Below are 9,159 nucleotides of genomic sequence, written 5' to 3' on the forward strand. Positions count from 1 at the left end.
AGTACTAAGAGGAAAGTCCTTTGCATTAAGCTCATTCATAAAAAGAAGAAAACGTCAACAAATAAATAACCTTACATTACAGCTCAAAGCCCTAGGAAAAGAGCAAACCAACACCAAATGTAGTAGAAGACAGGAAATTTAAAATCAGGGTGGAAATCAATGAAATTGAAGCAAAAGAAACTATTCAAAAATTGACAAAACAAAAAGCTAGTTCTTTGAAATAAATAAATAAAATTGACAAACCCTTAGCCACCCTAATGAAAAGAAGGAGGGAGAAAACTCAAATTACTAAAATTTGTGATGAAAAAGAAAATATCACAACAGACACTATAGAAATACAGAAGACAATTAGAAACTATTTTGAAAATTTATACTCCAGTAAAATAGAAAACCTCAAAGACACCAACAAATTTCCAAGAGCATCTGAGCAACACAAACTGAGTCAAGAGAACATAAACAATTTAAACAGATCAATTTCAAGCAAGGAAATAGAAGACACCATCAAAAGCTTACCAACCAAGAAAAGCCCAGGACCAGACAGATTGACAGCTGAGTTCTACAAGACCTACAAAGAAGAATTAATACCAATACTCCTCAAATTATTTCATGAAATAGAAAAGAAAGGAACCCTTCCAAACTCATTCTACGAAGCTAGTATCATCCTGATACCAAAACCAAGCAGAGACACATCAAGGAAAGAAAATTTCAGACTAATATCCCAGATGAACATTGATGCAAAAATTCTCAATAAAATTCTGGCAAATTGAATACAAAAACATATTTTAAAAATAGTGCATCATAATCAAGTGGGGTTCATTCCAGGGATGCAAGTTGGTTCAACATACGGAAACCAATAAATATAATTCATCACATTAATAGACTTAAAGATAAGAATCACATAATTATATCAATTGATGCAGAGAAAGCATTTGACAAAATATAGCACCCCTTCATGTTCAAAACACTAGAAAAACTAGGGATACTAGGAATATACCTTCACATTATAAATGCTATCTATAATAAACCCAAGGCCAACATCATTCTAAATGGAGAAAAATTGGAAGCATTCCCTCTAAAAACTGGAACAAGACAGGGATGCCCTCTTTTACCCCTTCTATTCAAAATAGTCCTTGAAAGTCTATCCAGAGCAATTAGACAGATGAAAGAAATTAAATGGATACAAATAGGAAAAGAAAAACTCTAAAACTATCATTATTTGCTTACAGCATCATTCTATACTTAGAGGATCCAAAAAATTCCACCAAAAACTTCTAGAATTAATTAATGAATTCAGCAAAGTAGCAGGATATAAAATCAATACCCATAAATCAAATGCATTTTTAAACATCAATTATGAATCCTCTGAAAGAGAAATTAGGAAAACTACCCCATTCACTATAGCCTCAAAAAATGAAATAAAATAAAATACTTGGGAATCAACAAAAGAGGTGACCTCTACAATGAAAATTACAGAACACTAAAGAAAGAAACTGAAGAGCACCTTAGAGATCTCCCATGCTCTTGGATAGGTAAAATTAATATTATCAAAATGACCATACTACCAAAAGCACTATACAGATTTAAAGCAATTCCAATCAAAATCCTCATAGAAATAGGAAAAACAGTCATGAAATTCATCTGGGAAAATGAGAGATCCAGAATAGCTAAAGCAATCCTTAGCAAGAGAGAAGCATATTACATCACTATACCAGACCTTAAACTATACTACAGAGCAATAGTAACAAAGACAGCATGGTACTGGCACCAAAACAGACATGTAGACCAATGGTACAGAATAGAAGACACAGAGACAAACCCACATAAATACAATTATCTCATACTAGACAAAGTAACCAAAAACATACATTGGAGAAAAGATAGCCTCTTCAACAAATGGTGCTGGGAGAACTGGAAATCCATATGTAGCAAAATGAAAATAAACCCCTATCTCTCCCCATGCACAAAACTCAACTCAAAGTGGATCAAGGACCTAGGAATTAGTTCAGAGACCCTGCACCTAACAGAGGAAAAAGTAGGTCCAAATCTTCATCACATCAGATTAGGCCCCAATTTTCTTAACAAGACTCCTGGAGTGCAAGAAATAAAATCAAGAATTTATAAATGAGATGGACTCAAACTAAAAAGCTTCTTCTCAGCAAAAGAAATAATCAGTGAGGTGAACAGAGAGCCTACGTTTTGGGAGCAAATTTTTGCCACACTCACTTCAGACAGAGCACTAATCTCCAGAATATATATAAAGAAGTCAAAAAACTTAACACCCAAAAAAAGCCCAATCAATAAATGGGCTAAGAAGCTGAACAACAAGCACTTGTCAGAAAGATATACATTTGATCAACAAATATATGAAAAAAATGTTAAACATCTCTAGTAACTAGAGAAATGCAAATCAAAATTACTCTAAGATTTCATCTCACACCCATCAGAATGGCAATTATCAAGAATACATACAACAATAATTGTTAGCGAAGATGTGGGGGAAAAGGCACACTCACACATTGCTGGTGGGACTGCAAATTGGTGCAACCAATCTGGTAAGTGGTATGGAGATTCCTTAGAAAACTTGGAATGGAACCACCATTTGACCCAGCTATCCCACTCCACAGTCTATACCCAAAGAACTTAAAATCATCACACTACAGCAGCACAGCTACATCAATGTTCATAGCAGCTCAATTCACAGTAGCTAAACTGTGGAAGCAACCTAGATGCCTTTCAGGATAAAGAAACTGTGATATATTCAGTTTCTTTATCCTGAAATATTACTCAGCATTAAAAGAGAATAAAATCATGGCATTTGCAGGTAAATGGATGGAGCTGGACAATATCATGCTAAATGAAGTAAGTCAATTCCAAAAAACCAAAGGCCAAAGGTTTTTTATGATAAGTGGATGCTGATCCATAATGGGATTGGGGGGCATGGAAAAAGTGGAGGAACTTTGATTGGGCAAAGTGGAAGGAGGGCTGGGGAGGGGGCATGGGAGCAGGAGAGATGCTAGAATGAGGTGGACATCATTACCCTAGGTACATGTACGACTGCACATATGGTGTGATGCAATGTTGTGTACAACCAGAGAACTGAAAAGTTGTGCAGAAATTGTATACAATGAATCAAAATGCATTCTGCTGTCATATATACTTAATTAAAAATAATTAATTATTTTTTTTTAAATAAAAGGCCCATCCACATCATCTCCTCAGTCCTTTTCCAGGGGCTGCACTCCACCACACAATTGCAGTGGGCATCAAGCCATCATGGAGAGTTGAAGGAGCAAGAAGAATATTCCTCACCTCTGAACCCCAAGAGTAATAAAGCACTAGTCAGACATGGTAGCACACATCTATAATCTTGTAAGACTGAGACAGGAGGATGGCAAGTTTGAGGCCAGTCTGGGCAACTTAACAAATTATTAAAAAATAAAGAGCTAGGGAAGTAGCTCAATGGTAAGACACCCCTGGGTTTAAGCCCCAGTACTAAAAATAGAAGAAGGAGGAGGAGGAGGAGGANAAGGAGAAGAGGAGGAGGAGGAGGAGGAGGAGGAGAAGGAGAAGAGGAGGAGGAGGAGGAGGAGGAGGAGGAGGACTGCCTCTAGATAAGCAAGAGATATATCTTGTGTTATTTCTTCACAATAAACCCCCTCAAAAAAATAATTAGGTTCCATCTCTATGCAAAATTTAGTCACCTCTGACAGTAGCATGAGCAACACTACCTGGCTTATAGAATAAAAACCACTCAAGTGCAATACCACAGCAATTGCTTCAGGGGCTTTTCACCAATAGTCTACCTCTCTTTAGCCACCCCAAACTTTTCTAACCAAAGAATCTGCCCCATACTGAGGGTCTGCTACATCCCTACTAGGGATTCTTGCTAGAAGCATTATACAGCTCCTAAACTCTTCACAGTGAGGAGATTCAACTGGCCAGAGCTGAACAGGCCCTTAGGAGAGTAATGGGAACTGCTATGTTCATTGCTAACACTCACAGAACTCTGCTCTTACAGTGCACTTTGCCAAACACTTTACACATAACAATCTCATGTCAGCCTCACAATAACTTTACAAGACAGATACAATTATTATCTTCCACACAGAGGTAGAAAAAGAGACTTTGGAAAAATCTGAAGTGGCCCAGTTTGCAAACCCAGCAATAATGGGGCAAACCTAGCTTTGCCAGATTCAAAGTTGTGTTCTTAACTACTATATTTCCATAGTTACTGTGCAGAGACTGGGGGTCAGAACTAAGGCAAAACAAATCAGGGCAGAAAGAAACAGAGATTATGAGAAACAGTTCAAGAATATTCACTAGAATTCTATGTTATACTATGCTCTGTTTAAAAATGTGAAATAAATGATTGAGTCAAAGATGATCCTCAAATTAGAAAATTGAGTTATTTTGAAAATGTTGAGATCACTTTTATTTAACAAAGTACTTGGGAGAAGTTAATGAATTTGGTTTCAAATATGTTAAGTTACAACTTAAACACTTGTTGGGATGTTAACGCAACCCAATCAATCAACTATCTGTTTCAAAATAAATATTGGAAGTTAAAGTCAATAGTCAATGATTAAACAATTATAGTTGCAAATCACTGATAGAGGCAATGTTAGAATTCGATAAAGAGAGTTCAGTGAGGGAGACGGACATGTACATAAGTGGTACAAAACAGAAAGAGAAAATAACTAAGAAATAGAAGTGAAGAACTGTGGGTTTCAAAGACATAAGAGATTCATTCCTCCTAGGGAAAATGAAAAAGGCTCTGTGAGCAACTGTTGAGCATCCGAGATGGCTTTCAAGGTGGATTGAACACAAAAGGGAAGAGAAGGTGGGAGGGACCTTCCCAGGCAAGTAAACAGTGTCCGCAATTCTGAGGAACAGGCTGTCTGGGAAGCAATTAGGTCAGGAGACAGGAGCCCAAGGTTCAAGTACTGGGGAGGAGAAAGGACAGTAAATGATCAGGCAGGAGAAGTAGGTTGGAGCCAGATAATAGAGGGCCTTAAAGTGTATACTAACAAGTTTAGACTTAGTCCTCTGGCTAATTTTAAGTCATCGAAAGCTTTCAAGCAGGGAGGGACATGTCCATATGTGAGTCATAGTCTAATATTTTGTTTGCATATATAAATATATGATTTTCATAAAATAAATGAAATTCTGCCTTGTACCTCTCCCCAGTCCTTCTACTTCCTTTGGTCATCTTGTCCTTGGGTTTATATTCCTAAATTCTTTTGCATCTTTTATATTCTACACAGAATTTCCAATTAGCCTTTTACCTAACCTGGAGCTCTTTTTTCTCCCTTCCTCTGGCTAAGACTGAAAATACCATCAGTGTTAACCAGGGATGTTGTGAAAGAATTCTTCCTCTTTTATTTTAATCCTAAAGTCTATTTCTGATACTCCACTAATTTGACCCAGATCCCACTTGCAGCTGGGTATAACAAAGGGAAAACTTGCTCTGAGAGCATTAACCAAGACTTTCCTTTGGAAGGTTCTTAAACCATCTCTGAGTGTTCTTCTTCAAAGAACTCAGTTTCGAGGAAAGGGATCTAGAGAAGTGAAATGCATCCATCGCCCTCCTAAAGATAGCTCTCCTGTAAAAGAAAGTCCTAGAATGTGAGGATATCATTTAGAAACCTCCAGTCTTTTTCAGACTCATCCAAACAGAAATAGGAGAAAATCCAAGGACCCACACCTCTGAGCCTTTTCACCAGTGTCAACAGAAATAGTTCACCAGAAAAGTCATATTTTATTATACTCTTAATAATTTTACTCAAATTTTAATTAAATGTTTCCATTCTGCCATATTCCATCCTCAACAGAAAAAAAAAAAACTGAACCACCCTTTTTGCTCAGCCTTTTGAATTGCATTGCTCTTTAATTCCTAAAGACTGAATGTCACATTTGACCATTTGTCATATAATTGAAGAAACTCTGTCACACATATTTTATATTAATATGCTCTTGTCAAAACCAAGCCATCTCCAAATCAAGAGAGGACCAGAGAACACAGCCTCCCTCCTCATCTTTTTCCCATCCCTGCCTCAAATGTGTGGTTCTTTTTAGTCTCTCAGGACAAATTCAACTCTCAAGCCTGCAAGGACCATGAGTTGAGAGGGCTGGGAGCCACCCACCTTCAGGGACACGGGGGCTGAGGAGATGGAGAGCACTTGCCTTCTAATGGGGTCAGCTGCTATTCGCCAATGTTGCAAGGAGCAGGGTCCCAGTGTTTCTTGATTTTCTATTTTTTCAGAGAAGTGGAAATTCAGAAATCTGTCTTTTTAAAATATTCAAAACTAAAAATTTTAAAGTCCTTTTTAGAATATTGAATGGGGCCAAAGACCAAAGAAGCTGTGCTGGGGACCTCACCTGCGCTCAGCTGTGGTCTGTCCCTTCGAGAATCCAGAATCTGTACTGTATAGTAATAGTATATCTTCTTTAGTGTTTTGATGTCATTTATCCTGGACTTGGTGATGTGATAACTAAAGGAAAGGAAACCATCTATCATCAAGGTGTAAGTCCTAATATTCCACTGCCCTTGCATTCTTCTGGGTTTCCCATCTCTTCTGTAAGTTCTATCCCCTTCTCTCCTGAACCCCATCATGCAGGGCTTCCTAATGCCCACTCATCCTTTCTCTGTTAAAAGATTACATCATCCTGCTTTGATGTCAGCAAAAGAACTAAGACCCCCTGGAGGCACTTACCAGTTCCAAATACCTGAAATAATTTCCTCCCTGAGTCCCTTGAGATCCCCAGAAAAGCTGCTTCTCTTAGCTTAGGGGAGAACAAAATAAAAGATAGGACATTGAGTCATAGCCTACCAATCAATAAGTTTTCCCCTGGAAGTGAATTAGGCAGCATCCAAAATTGAATTAGCCTTTTCATTCTGCATCACCCACCTTCACGGTCCTCTAGGCGGGACAGCACGTTTCCATAGCATCAGGCACTCTGTACACCAGAGACTGGACATTTTCTAGCGCTTGATAAGCCACAATCCTGTTTCAAAAATTATAACTAGACAGACGCAGGCTTCTATATGGTCACACTGAAAATGTGCAGGAAATCAGACACGATAGTTAAGCATTCACAAAGCCAGGTTCACCAGAATGAAGAATAACCACTGACTACAACACAGTAGCCACAAAGCTACTTTTGAGAATAAGTAGCCTGATTTTTCGTTTTTGTGCTTCACATGTTGCTATGACAGATGGGCTCGATTAAGGTCCTGTGATCTCTGGCCCCATCTGTACTGGGTCTCAGCTATATTCACTGTTGTTTCCTTTCCAACTTTGTGAGATTTTCCCTTCAAACTCCTGCTGGCCTGGGACACCCACACTATGGGAATTACCTCAGCTCACAAGTGAATTGTCCCTCACTCCACCTCATACTCTTTAAGGTGCTCTGAGCACTGGGGCCTGGATTCTGACCCAATTTCCTTGCTCTCTAGTCTTGCCACCTTCATCTCTATGATCTGGTCATTCTTGACCATCTTGGTTGGCTTTTTCTCTTGACCTGTTTTAGAGGCACCAGACTTTCAACCACCCCAGGCTCTCCCAGGCTTACCCAACTTTCTAAGACGGAGCCGTGCCCCACTTTCTACTGTCATCTTGGATTACCATGGTCAAATCTGAATGTCTGAAGACAATGCCACTTGGGATCTGAAAATTGACACCTGGCAGGCCCCACTTCCCTTGTGGCTTTGATCCAATAGATGCATTTGGCTTACTGATTTTTGTTTTGCTTTCTTTTTTTTTTTTAGAAATTGGTTGTTTATTCTCCGTAAATTGGTGCTTATTCTCCTTATTTCCACCTTGCTTATTAATGTGTGACTGCAGAACAACTCAAGACCACTTGGTTGTTGTTCCTACCCACTCAGTGGCCTGAGCAGTGGGAGCTGCAGACCAGTCTTCAGTGGCTGGCTGGGCACTCCAGTCTTCAGTAGGGAACTGCTGGGTAGGCACAGAGGGCACCTGCACACCTTCAGACCAGTCTGCAACCTCAGGTTGAGTAGCAGTGAACTCAGGAGCCGGAGCAGTCCAGCCGGAGCAGTCCATTCACCCTGAAATTCCTCCTTGGTCACAGCCTTTTCAGCAGCAGCCTGCTCTTCCTTTTCAATCTCTTCAGGATCTCTGCAGAAGTATAGATCAGGCATAACCTCCCATGGGTGCTCACGGGAAATGGTGCCACGCATGCGCAGAACTTCTCGCGCCAGCATCCACCACATCAGACCCACAGAATGAGCTCCCTTGTTGTTGCATGGAATGGCAATGTCCACATAGCGCAGAGGAGAGTCTGTGTTACACAAAGCAATGGTAGGCAGATTGACATAGGACGCTTCTGTAAGAGGCTGGTGGTCAGCCCTGGGATCAGTAACCACCAGAAGACGTGGGTCCCGGAAAGCTGCCTGGATCTGGTTAGTGAAGGTTCCAGGAGTGAAGCCGCCAGCAATAGGGGTGGCTCCAGTGGCAGCAGCAAACTTCAGCACAGCCCGCTGGCCAGTATTCCTAGAGGATATGACACTGACATCAGCAGGGTTTTCAATGGCAACAATGGCACGAGCTGCCAGCAGAAGCTTCTCCCAGGTCCTCTTCAGATTTATGATGTAGATGCCATTGCTTTTCCTTTTGTAGATATACTGTTCCATCTGGAAATCAAGGTTGGTGCCACCTAAGTGGGTTCCTGCTGCAAGGAATTTGAGGACATCCTCCTCCTTCATTTGCAGGACATCAAGGGCTCCGGACATTTTGACAGTTTCCCTTTAAAGTTATGTCGGGAATCAAGAACAACGCCGTATGGATCCCTCCCTGGGCAGCGCGGAAAGGTATGTTTTGCTTTCTAATTGCCTGTTACCTATCCTACTATTTCCTCCAGAACTTACTCTCCTACTAGTTTGTTCTAGATAATAATAGATTTGCTTCTGTTTGTGAATTTCTTTCTCTGACCAAGCCTTAACTCATCATGTCTTTTTTTCCACTTTTGAGAATAAGATAGTCTGATTTTAATATTAATTAAAAGGAAGAACCTGCTATAGTTCTCTAGAATATTATTTGGGTTTTTTTATTTTGACTTTAATATTCATCCTGCTTGGCACTCTGAGATGCCATTTTGACACCTTAAGATCGTATTTCCCCCAAGGACTACAAAGAGTCC

At 39.8% G+C, this 9,159-nt stretch overlaps 1 pseudogene; it reads right to left on the reverse strand.

The window, feature by feature from the left end:
- Nucleotides 1–7,753: 7,753 nt before the first annotated feature.
- Nucleotides 7,754–8,802, reverse strand: LOC107151950 (annotated as a pseudogene).
- Between the last annotated feature and the right edge of the window lie 357 nt (nucleotides 8,803–9,159).

This window comes from Marmota marmota, unplaced genomic scaffold (genome assembly GCF_001458135.2).
Source record: "Marmota marmota marmota unplaced genomic scaffold, marMar, whole genome shotgun sequence".
Classification (NCBI taxonomy): Eukaryota; Metazoa; Chordata; class Mammalia; order Rodentia; family Sciuridae; genus Marmota; species Marmota marmota.